Genomic DNA, 12,486 nt, shown 5'->3' on the forward strand with positions numbered 1-12,486 from the left:
TTTAAAAATTCAAAATATTAATTAAAATCAATTATCCAGTTTTTTTTTGTGTGTGTATGTATGTCAATAAAAAAGTACTACTGAAGTTAGTAGTGGCTATTTCTCAAGAAAGACATTTAAAACTTTCCTTAGAAAGTTCAGTTGAGCACATGTTGCATGATCAAATAAGAATTTTTAATCCTAGAAAAGATAATGTAATAAAGGCACAGTACCCCTTATATTTTAGTTAATAATGAAACATTTGACAATTTGTGTCCAATAAATTTATTTCTCAATAATAAATGTAAATGTAGAGACAGAGTAAAATATAGCACAGTCATATTAAAAATAAATATATATATATAGGTATGATTGAATTGAAAGTGAGAAATATATACACACAACCAAAGTCTCCAGTGCTTCATATCAAAATGCAAAAAAATAATTACTTCAAAAAACCTATGCAAACATTTGTGCTTCCCTTCTGATTCATACTTTATTGTTTTCCAGATACATTTTATCAGTAAAATCTGCCTTAAACCACTCGTTGGAAATGAAAAATAGAACATCAGTAACAGACTTCATCCTCCTGGGTTTAACAGATGATCCAGAGCTACAGGTTGTGATTTTCTTCTTTTTATTTCTCACCTATGTTCTGAGTGTTACTGGAAATCTAACTATCATCACCCTTACCCTCCTGGATTCCCACCTGAAGACCCCCATGTATTTCTTCCTCAGGAATTTCTCCTTCCTAGAAATTTCATTTACTTCTGTCTGTAACTCTAGGTTTTTGATCAGCATCCTAACTGGGGACAAGTCGATTTCCTACAATGCTTGTGCAGCTCAACTATTTTTCTTTATCTTCCTGGGCTCAACAGAATTTTTCCTCCTGGCCTCTATGTCCTATGATCGCTACGTGGCTATCTGCAAGCCTCTACATTATACAACCATCATGAGTAACAAGATCTGTTACCAGCTCATCATCATCTCTGGCTGGCTGGTTTCTTGGTCATTTTTCCACCACTGACCATGGGCTTGCAGTTAGATTTCTGTGATTCCAATGTCATTGACCACTTCACCTGTGACTCTGCTCCTTTGCTGCAAATCTCTTGCACAGACACCAGTACTCTAGAGCTCTTGAGTTTTGTTTTAGCTTTGTTCACTCTCCTGACCACATTGACACTAATAATTCTCTCCTACGCTTACATCCTCAGAACAATTCTAAGAATTCCCTCATCTCAACAAAGAACAAAGGCCTTCTCAACCTGTTCCTCACGCATGATTGTTGTCTCCATCTCATATGGAAGCTGCATCTTCATGCATATGAAAATACCCCAGACCTGAAAACTTTCATTACTTTCTGAGTTTGACTATTTTCAGGATGTGGATGGAGCCAAGGCATTATTTGTCATTCTATGACTGGCTTTTATCTTAATATGTCTTCCAAGTCCAAGTATGTTGCTGCATATGGAAAAATCTCATTATTAATTAGGACTGAATAATATCCTAATGTGTATATATATAAAACACGTTTTCTTTGTTTACTAATCTGTAGATGGATATTTAAAGGATTGCTTTCATGTCCTCGGTATTGTGAATAACGATGTAGTATATATAAGTATTTGAAAAATCTCTCAAGATCCTGGTTTCAATTCTTTTGGGTACATATAAAAAATTTTTTGGATTTCTATATCATGTGGTAGTTCTATTTGTGATTGTTTTGAGGAACAATAGTATTGTTCTCTGTATTGGAGGTGCCATTTTACATCCCCATCAACAGTGTTCATGAGTCTCAATTTCTTCTCTTTTGGCCAACACTTGTTACTTTTAGTTTGGAGGATTGTTGTTTTTACTTTTATTTATATAATAGCCATCATAACAGGTGTGATGCTTCACTGTGGTTTTAACTTACACTTCACTGATAATAATTGATGTTGATAACCTTATACATTTGTAACTCATGTTTGGGAAAATAACTATTCAGGTCTTTTTCTAATTTTTTTCAATTGCATTAGTTGTTTTTTTCTGTCAAGTCTCTGGAGTTCCTTATATTTTGGATATTAATCCTTTGCCATGATTATGTTTTATAATGTCATAATTTTTTTTTCTATTCCATGGGATGCCTTTTCATTCTGTTGTTTTCTTAGCTGTGTAGAAGATTCTCAATTTGATGTGCTGCCACTTGTCTATTTTGGGGTTTTTCACCTGAAGTTTTGGTGTCATTGCTAATACTAATGTCTGAAGCTTTCCACATGTATTTCTTCCTAGGAGTTTTACTGTCTCAGATGTGTGTTTGTATGTGTGTGTGTGTGTGTGTGTGTTATCTCAGATCTTATGTTTAGTCTTTAGTCTTTTTCTAGTTCATTTTTGTGTATAATGTAAGATAAGGCTCCAGTTTCATTCTTTTGCATGAGAATATATCATTTTTGAAACTCTATTTATTGTATGAACTGTCCTTTCCTATTGTGAATTCTTAGAACCTTATAAAGATCAATTTTCTGTATATGCATGAGATTTTTACTGAGCTCTGTATTCTGCTCAATTAGTTTTTTATGCCTCTCTCTATATAAATGCCATACTGTTTAATTATTGTAGCTTTGTTATATATTTAGAAATCAGCAAGTGTTACACGTACAGCTAGCTCCATTCTTTTTCTCAGGACTGATTTGGCTATTCAAACTCTTAAGGCATTCCATTAGAATTTTAGACATTTTTTTCTTTCAGTAAAAGATTGCTGTTGAAATCTTGATACAGATTGCATTGAATGTGTAGATAAATTTGTGTAAAGAACAATTGAACAAAATTAAAACTTCCAATCCCAAAACAAGAAATCCTTTTATTGATTTTTGTCCTTTATATCTTTCCTCAGTGTTTTAGAGTTTTTACTATGGAAGTCTTTTCAATAAGTTTATTTTAAGTATTTTATTCCCTGTTATTGCAAATTAAAATGTTTTCTTACTATTTTTCAAATATATGTTGTTAGTGTGGAGATGCAGGAAGAAAGAATGTCAGAAAATGAAGACAAAGCATATAATATGGAAAATATAGTTGATCACAAAGTGAAGATAGTTAGACACCAGGAACAGAAAATCCAAGAATTATGGGACAGCATCAAAAGACCAAATATAAGAGTTATTGGGATAGAGAAAGGCACAGAGTTTCAAATCAAAGCAATGCACAATCTATCAGAAAATTTCCCAAGCATAAAGAATGAATTGGAAAACCAAATACAAGAGGCTTATAGGACACCAAATATACAAAATTACAACAGATCTACAGCAAAACATATTAGAGTGAAAAAGCCTAGCATTCAGAATAAGGATAGAATCTTAAATGCTGCAACAGAGTGTAATCAGATCATATATAGGGGGGAGACTACATTGAATATCTGCAGATTTTTCAACCCAGACCCTAAAAGCCAGGAGATCATAGAACAACAAATACCAAGCTCTGAAAGAAAATGGATGCCAATCAAGCATCTTATATCCAGTAAAACTAAGTTTTAAATTTGATGACAAAATAAAAACCTTCCATGATAAAAAAAAGTCAAAATAATTTACAACTAGAAAACCTGCATTACAGAACATCCTCAGCAAAATATTCCAAAAAGAGGAAATTAAATACAATGATGAAAATCAGGAGAGGGAGGGATTACACTAAAGGAAAATCTAATCAGAGGAGAAACCAAGTCATGTTAAATACCAAAAATAAACAAAAATGATTGGGACTAAATATCATTTCTTAATAATAACCATGAATGTTAATGGCCTAAACTCACCAATCAAAAGACATAGACTAGAAAACTGGATTTAAAAAAAAAAAGACTCAACAATATGCTGCCTCCAAGAGAGGCAGCCTCATAGAAAAAGACATCCACAGACTGAAGGTGAAGAAGTGTTGGGAAAAATCATACCACTCACATGGACTGCGGAAGCAAGCAGGGGTTTCCATCCTCATATTAAATAAAGTAGACTTCAAACTAAAGTCAATCAAAAAGGATAAAGAAAGACACTACATACTGCTCAAGGGAACCATATACCAACAAAACTTAGCAATTATAAATATATATTCCCCAAACAATGAGCAGCTATGTTCATTAAACCAACTCTTCTCAAGTTCAAGAGTCAAATAGACCACAACACAATAATTTTGGGTGACTTTAACGTATCTCTTTCATTACTAGATAGATCTTCCAAACAAATGGTGACCAAAGAAAAGATATAACTCAATAATATAATCAATAATTTAGACTTAACTGACACATAGAGAATATTTCATCCTTCAATGAGAGAATATACTCTCAGCAACACACGGATCCTTCTCTAAAATAGACCATATCCTATGCCACAAAGGAACTCTTAGCAAATACAAAAAAGTAGAGATATTCCCTGCATTGTATCAGATAATAATGGAATGAAATTAAAAATCAATCATAAATAAAAAATAAAATCTACTCCAACACCTGGAGACTAAATAATATGCTACTGAATGAACAATGGGTTACAGAAGACATCAAGAAGGATGTTAAAAAATTTTAGAGGTGAATGAGAACACAGATAAAACATATCAAAATCTCTGGGACACTATGAAAGCAGTTCTAAGAGGAAATTTCACTGCATGGAGTTCATTCCTTAAAAGAAGAAAAAGTTAACAAATAAATGACTTAACACTACATCTCAAAGCCCTAGGAAAAGAAGAACAAATCAACACTCAAAGAAGCAGAAGACAAGAAATAATTAAAAGCAGAGTGGAAATCAATGAAATTAAAACAAAATAAACAATTGAAAAAAATGACAAAACAAAAAGTTGTTTCTTTGAAATAATAAATAAAATTGACAGACCCGTTAGCCATGCTTGCAAAGAGAAGGAGAGAGAAAACTCAGATCACTAACATACATGATGAAAAAGGAAATATCACAACAGACTCTACAGAAATACAGAAGATAATTAGAAATTATTTTGAAAACTTGTATTTCAATAAAATAGAAAATATCAAAGGCATTGACAAATTTCTAGAGTCATATAATTTTCCCAAATTGAATCAGGATAACATACACAATTTAAACAAATAGATTTAAAGTAGTGAAATAGCAGACACCATCAAAAGTCTACCAACCAAGAAAAGCCCAGGACCGGACAGTTACACAGCTGAGTTCTACAAGACCTTTGAAGAAGAACTAAAAGCAATGCTCTCCAATTTATTTCAGGAAATAGAAAAAGAAGCAGTACTTACAAACTCATTCTATGAGGCCAATATCACTCTTATGCCAAAACCAGCATAGACACATCAAAAAAGAAAAAAAGAAAGAAAGAAAACTTCAGACCAATATCTCTAATGAACATAGATGCAAAAATTCTCAATAACATTCTGGCAAATCAAATACAAAAACATATCAAAAAGATCGTGCCTCATGGTCAGGTGGGATTCATCCCAGGGATGCAAGATTGGTTCAACAAACAGAAATCAATAAATGTAATTCACCACATCAATAGACTCAAATATAAAAATCATATATGTGATATCTCAATAGATGCAGAAAAAGTATTTGACAAAATACAGTACCCTTTTATGTTCAAAACACTAGAAAAAGTAGGGATGACAGAAACATATCTCAACATCATAAAGGCTATCTATGCTAAGCCCCAGGCCAACATCATTCTAAATGGAGAAAAATTGAAGGCATTCCCTCTAAACACTGGAACAAGACAGGGATTCTCTCTTTCACCACTTCTATTTAGCATAGTTCTTAAAAAACACTGGTCAGAGCAAATAGACAGATGAAAGAAATTAGAGGGATACACAGAGGAAAAGAAGAAATCAAATTGGCATTATTTGCTGATGATATCATTCTATACCTGGAAGAACCTAGAAGTTACACCGGAAAACTCCTAGAACTAGTAAATGAATTTAGCAAAGTAGTAGGATATAAAATCAATACCCATAAATCAAAGGCATTTCTGTATATCAGTGACAAATCCTCAGAAAGGGAAAGTAGGGAAAAACGATTTTCAATAGCCTATAAAAAGAAAATACGTGGGAATGAACCTAACAAAAGAGGTGAAAAAGATCTATAGGATACTAATTACAGAACCCTAAAGAAAGAAATTATATAAGACCTTTGAAGATGGAAAGATCTAACTTGCTTTTGGATAGGCAGAATTAATATTATAAAAATGACAATACTTCCAAAAGTGCTATACAGATTTAATGCAATTCTGATCAAAATTCCAATGGCTTTCCTCATAGAAATAGAAAAAGCAATTATAAACTTCATCTGGAAAAATAAGAGACCCAGAAGAACTAAAGCAATTCTTATCAGGAAGAGTGAAGCAGGTGGCATCACTATACCAGACCTTAATCTATACTACAGAGCAACAGTAACAAAAACAGCATGGCATTGGCACCAAAATGGACTAGTAGACCAACAGTATAGAGTTGATTACAGAGAGACCAACCCACAAAACTACAATTATCTTATATTAGAAAAAGGTGCCAAGAACATGAATTGGAGAAAAGATAGCCTCTTCAACAAATGGTGCCAGGAAAACTGGAAATCCATATGCAACAAAATGAAATTAAACCCCTCTCACCATTCACAAAACTCAACTCAAAATGGATCAAGGACTTAGGAATACAACCAGAGACCCTGTGTCTAGTAGAAGAAAAAGTAGGCACCAATCTGCCTCATGTGGGATTAGACCCCAACTTACTTAATAGGACTCCTACAGCACAAGAATTAAAACCAAGAATGAATAAATGGATGGACTCAAACTAAAAAATTTCTTCTTAGCAAAAGAAACAATCTGTGAGGTGAATAGAGTGCCTACATCTTGGAAGCAAATATTTCCCCGCACACATCAGAGTACTAATCTCTAGGGTAAATAAAGAACTCAAAAAGCTAAACAGCAAAAAACCAAGTAACCCAATCAATAAATGGGACAAGGACCTGAAGAGACAATTATCAGAAGAGGATATTCAATCAATCAACAAATATATGAAAAAATGTTTATCATTTCTAGCAATTAGAGAAATGCAAATCAAAACCACTCTAAGGTATCATCTCACTCCAGTCAGAATGGCAACTATTATGCATACAAACAACAATAAGTGTTGGCGAGGATTTTGGGAAAAAGGTACACTCATACACTACTGGTGGGACTGAAAATTGGTGCAGTAAATATGGAAAGCAATATGGAGATTAATTAGAAAATTGGGAATAAAACTGCCATTTGACCCAGCTATCCCTCTCCTCGGACTATACCCAAAGGACTTAAAAACAGCATACCACAGGACTCAGCCATATCAATATTCATAGCAGCACAATTTACAATAGCTAAACTGTGGAACCAACCTAGACGCCCTTCAATAGATGAATGGATAAGAAAAATGTGGCATATATTCACAATGGAATATTACTCAGCAATAAAAGAGAATAAAATCATGTTATTTGCAGGTAAATGGATAGAGAAGATAATGCTAAGTGAAATTAGCCAATCCCCCACCCCCCCAAAAATGCTGAATTTATTCTTTGATATAAGAGGCTTATTCATAATGGGATAAGGAGTGGAAGCATGGGAGGTATAGACAAAATCTAGATAGGGCACAGAGGTTGGAGGGGAAGGGAGGGGGCATGGGGTTACTAAAGATGGTGGAATGTGATGATCATTATTATCCAAAGTACAGGTATAAAGACACGAATTGGTGTGAATATACTGTATATAAAAAAATTGTGATCTAGATGTGTAATAGGAATTGTAATGCATTCCGCTGTCATATATAAATTTAAAAAAAATAATGAGGAGGAAAAAAGTCTTTCCCTATTGATAATTTATTTAAATGTAAGCATGTTAAATTCTCTAGTAAAATATGTAAAGTAGTTAAATGACAACAACAAAAAAAGAACCAACTATACATTTCTAATAAGAAGCACAGTTCACCTCTAAGACTCACAGAGACTAGAAGTAAGGGTATGTAATAAGATGTTCCATGAAAATAGAATGTAAAATAAAGCCGGAGTATCCACAGTTACATCATGAAACCATACCTTAAATAAAAATCTATAGGGCCAGAGGTGTAGCTCAGTGCTAAAGTGCTTTCCTAGAATGTGTGAGACCCTGAGGTTAATCCCCAGCACCACTAAGACCAAAAGAGGAAATAAAAAATAAATTTTAAAAAATGATACAAGGAAGTAATTAAATAGTAATAAAGGGTCAATTCTGCAAAAGGAAATAATAGTTATATATGCTTCCAATATTTGAGCACACAAATATATAAAGTAAATATTAATAGATGTAAGGGGAGGAATCAACTTCAAACCAATAATAGTATGGGACTTGTACACCCCACTTTCAGTAATGCACAGAATTGTTCAGGTAGAAAATCAACAAAGAAACAGCAGAATTAATCGTCTGTTGACATCTACAGACTTTCCATCCAACAAATGAAGAATGCATGTTCTTCTAAAACCATGGAAAAAATTTCAAAATAGATCATATGACAGGCTACAAGACAAATCTCAATAAATATTTAAAAAATTGAGATCATATTCATTTATGTTTTCCAAACATAGCATGACATAATAAAACTATAAGTCAATAAGAAAACTTTGGAAATTATATAAGTCCAGGGAAATTAAACAAACTCTGTTTTGAATAACCAATAATAAATGAAGTTTAAAAAATTCTTGAAACAATTGAAATTGGAAACACAACTTACCAAAACCAATGCTGTACAACAGAAGCAGTACTATGAAGAATGTTCACAACAGTCACACGTGCACCAAAAAAGTAAAGACCTAAAATAAAGAACCTATCTTTGCATCTCAAAGCAGTAGAAAAAGAACAAAAAAAATTCAAAATTAGTAAAAGGAAAAAAATAATGATCTAAGACAAAATGAGTGGAATACAAAATTTAAAAAACAACACAAAAGAAAAGTTAAATGAAGAGCTGTTCCTTTAAAAAAAATAAAGAAAAGTGAGAATTCTCTAGCAAGACTATTGAAAAGACAGAATATTCAAACTAAATCAGAGATGAAAATAAAATTATTAAAACTGGTACTGAAGAAATACAGAGAAACCTTAGATATTATTATGAAAAACTTATACCACAATTGATAAGCTAGAAGAAAGGAAAACAAATATCTGGAAAACTACACCTTGCCCGGATTTAATCATGAAGTAACAGAAAAACTGAACAGGCCAACAGTGAATAATGAGGTTGAATCAGTAAACAAAATCTCCCTTCAAAAGATGGCTTCACTATGAAGTTCTACCAAATATGTAACATATATTAATTTCATTTTTTAAGTGGTTCCATAAAATTGAAGAGGAGGAACTTTTTTCCAAATTTCTTCCCTCAGGCTAGCATTAATTTCCCTGATACCAGAACTAGAAAAGGACTTAACAAAAAACAAAGCTACAGGCCAATATCCTCAATGAATGTAGATGCAAAAATTCTCAAAAACAACTAGCAAACTGAACTGAATCAAATGATATATTAAAAAGATTATGCTCCATGATTAAGTGGGAATCATGCCAGGGATGCAAGGATGGTTCAAAATATGCAAATCAATAAACAAGATATACAGCATCAACAAAATGAAGGACAGAAATATGTAATCACCTGAATAGATGTAGAAGAGGCATTTGATACAAACTCACAATCCCTTCATGATAAAAACAGAACACATGGGCTTGGGATGTGGCTCAAGCTGTAGCGTGCTTGCCTGGCATGCGTGCGGCCTGGGTTCGATCCTCGGCACCACATACAAAGATGTTGTGTCCACCGAAAACTAAAAATAAATAAATAAATATATTTAAAAAACAAACAAACAAAAAAAAACAGAACACATTAAGTATCTCAATAAAGTGTATAAATGATAAGTCAACAGTTTCAATCACACTGAATGGAGAAAAGCTGGAAGCTTTCGCTCTAACATCTGGAACAAGAATGCTATTTCCACCACTTTCATTCTAGCAAGAACAATCAGGCAAAAGAAAGAAATAAAGGGAATCTTAATTGGTAAAGAGGAAATCATATTGTTATTGTTTGTAAAATAATATGGTTTTAGGTAGAGAAAATCCCCCACACTCCACTAAAAAGCTATTGGAACTAAAATTAATTCAGCAAAGTAGCATGATACAAAAATCAACACACAAAAATCCTTACTTAGTGTTTTTGTGCACTAATAGCTAATTGTCTGAATTAGAAATCGAGAAAGATTCTTCAGCTATAAATTAATATCAAGTGCCAAAAAATGGATATAACTAGAGAACAATGTGGAAAGTAAAATAAATCACATGTAGTCAAATATTATCTATTCTTTCTCATTAATGGATGTTTAAAAAAAGTTGATCACATTGTATAACAGTGATTACTAGAACTGGTAATGGGGAGGGTTATGGGGGTAAAAAAAGTGGTACCCAAATACAGTGCAATAATATTCTATAGAACAGGGTCAACTGTAATTCATAATAACTTATTTTGTATTTTATAAATAACTAAAAGACAGAAGCTGGAAGTCTCCAAACACAAACAATAAGAAGATACATTGTTTTCATATAGAACAAATAATGTCCACCTTATATTTGTTTTCCTGCTTTCAAATGTAAATTCAGATTAACAAAATGATGAATATTATAATAACTTTGTATTCATAATAATCATGTCCATTAACATTTTCACATGTAGTAGATATACTACCAAACATTTTATCATGGAGGATTCAATAAAATATTTTATTAACAGACAGAATTATATCCTTAGACATTCTAATGGAGTGAATGGGGAGTTGAATGTGACTTGGGCTTTTCTTCTTTTTCATTAAGATGAGCACTTGCCCCCTAGCTGATTCTTGTTTGCTATCTTACTGTCTCAAAGGAAAGTGTCTCTGCTGCTGCCTATTCTAGTTGCTTTGCCAAGGCTAATTACACAGAGGGCTCAGTAAGTGATGTCTGAACCTGGGCACTAAGGATACTTGACTATTAATTCAGGTAATCCCAGTGTGCCTTGCAGAGATAGAGCAGAAAACATAAATATCATTATTTAGGGAGTGAAAATATTAACTGTCTGCTCAGAAAGATCAGAGCATCACTCTTTGCAACCCAAAGAAAATTCTTTTTTTCTTCTCTCTCTCAGATTTTCTTATCAGAATGATGGAGAGCAAAGAAAATGTTTCCAATATTCAAAGTAAGAAAGAGTTTCTAAAGATATAACATAACTACGTGAAACTTGGAAACTAGGAAAATTCAAGACTCTCCAAAATATGTGTGCAGAGCAAATTTAGATGATGGTGCTAGCCCTGGACAAGTCACATCTTCCTTAACACAACACAGTTAAACCCACTAAGGAGCTGCCAGCCAAAATGATGAAAAATTATCAAGAGTAAGTAATGTAAGGTAGACGAGAGAACTGCTTTCTCTTTTGAGAGATCAGGGAAAGAAATATTTGTTGCTGTATTTTCCTGTAATTTTTTTAAGATTTGCTTCAACTTTTTAATATGGAAAATTGTAAGAAACATGTTTTTAAATTATTCAACAGATTTTTGACAAGACTAATGACTTGGTCAGGGCATATTTAAGTATCCATCTAGTAATTTCTAGTTATCTATGCTGTGTAATTTAAAAGACACATTGAAATATGCCTTCCAAATGCTTGGAAAATGTACCACAAAGAATATTAGATTACTTAAAATTTCAACATTTTCTAAATTGTAAATTTTCTTTTACTGTGAAAATTTTAAGTAGAAATATTCCAGTATCTCCTATTAGTTTAATGAAATTGTTCCCTTAATATCTAAGTGAGACAAATTACTGTCTATTGGGAGAACTTTTATTTCTTCCTCTTTCACTGCACAACATTATCAAGGCAAGGATTTTCACCAAGACCATTTTTGCCTGGTATGTGTACAGAGGGGGAGGTCTGAAGGATGAGGTGACAGAAAAGATGTCAACTTTTATTGACTTCATACCTTATTCCACTCATTGCACTTTTTGCGGTCCTGAAGTAGTTGAGAGAAAAATAGTTCTTAGATAACTAAAATCAAAGAGCTAGTTATAGTAAAGTATTAGTGTATGATTTACCTGTATAAAAGAGAAACCATTAAGACGTTGATTTTTATCTATCAAAGCCAAAACATGATTTACTTTTAAAAAGATTGAGCTCATATGGAAAACCCCAGCGAACATGAAAACAGAGTCCTGTTTTCTTTTCCTAAAATAAGCTCTTAGTTAGCCTGAGAGGCTTTTAGGGACCAATCTTGAGATGGGGATGGGATATTATCAAGGGGAATAGATTCCGTTTTATGGATGTCTTCAAAAACCTTGCGTCTCACTCAGAAGTAAATTCACGTGACACACAGTCATTGGACAATATTGTTCATTGTGCTCTGTTAGCATCTTCATCCAAGGCATACCAGGTCTGTGCCATTTCCCTTAGTTTTCTACCTGTTTTCCTGTGATGATACCCTGAAAGCAAGCTGAGTCTTGCTATGTATACCACATGGGATT

At 33.0% G+C, this 12,486-nt stretch overlaps 1 pseudogene; it reads left to right on the forward strand.

Moving 5' to 3' along the window:
• The first annotated feature begins 532 nt into the window (after positions 1–532).
• Positions 533–1,323, forward strand: LOC107148782 (annotated as a pseudogene).
• The last annotated feature ends 11,163 nt before the right edge of the window (positions 1,324–12,486 follow it).

The sequence above is a fragment of the Marmota marmota genome, unplaced genomic scaffold (genome assembly GCF_001458135.2).
Source record: "Marmota marmota marmota unplaced genomic scaffold, marMar, whole genome shotgun sequence".
NCBI lineage: Eukaryota > Metazoa > Chordata > Mammalia > Rodentia > Sciuridae > Marmota > Marmota marmota.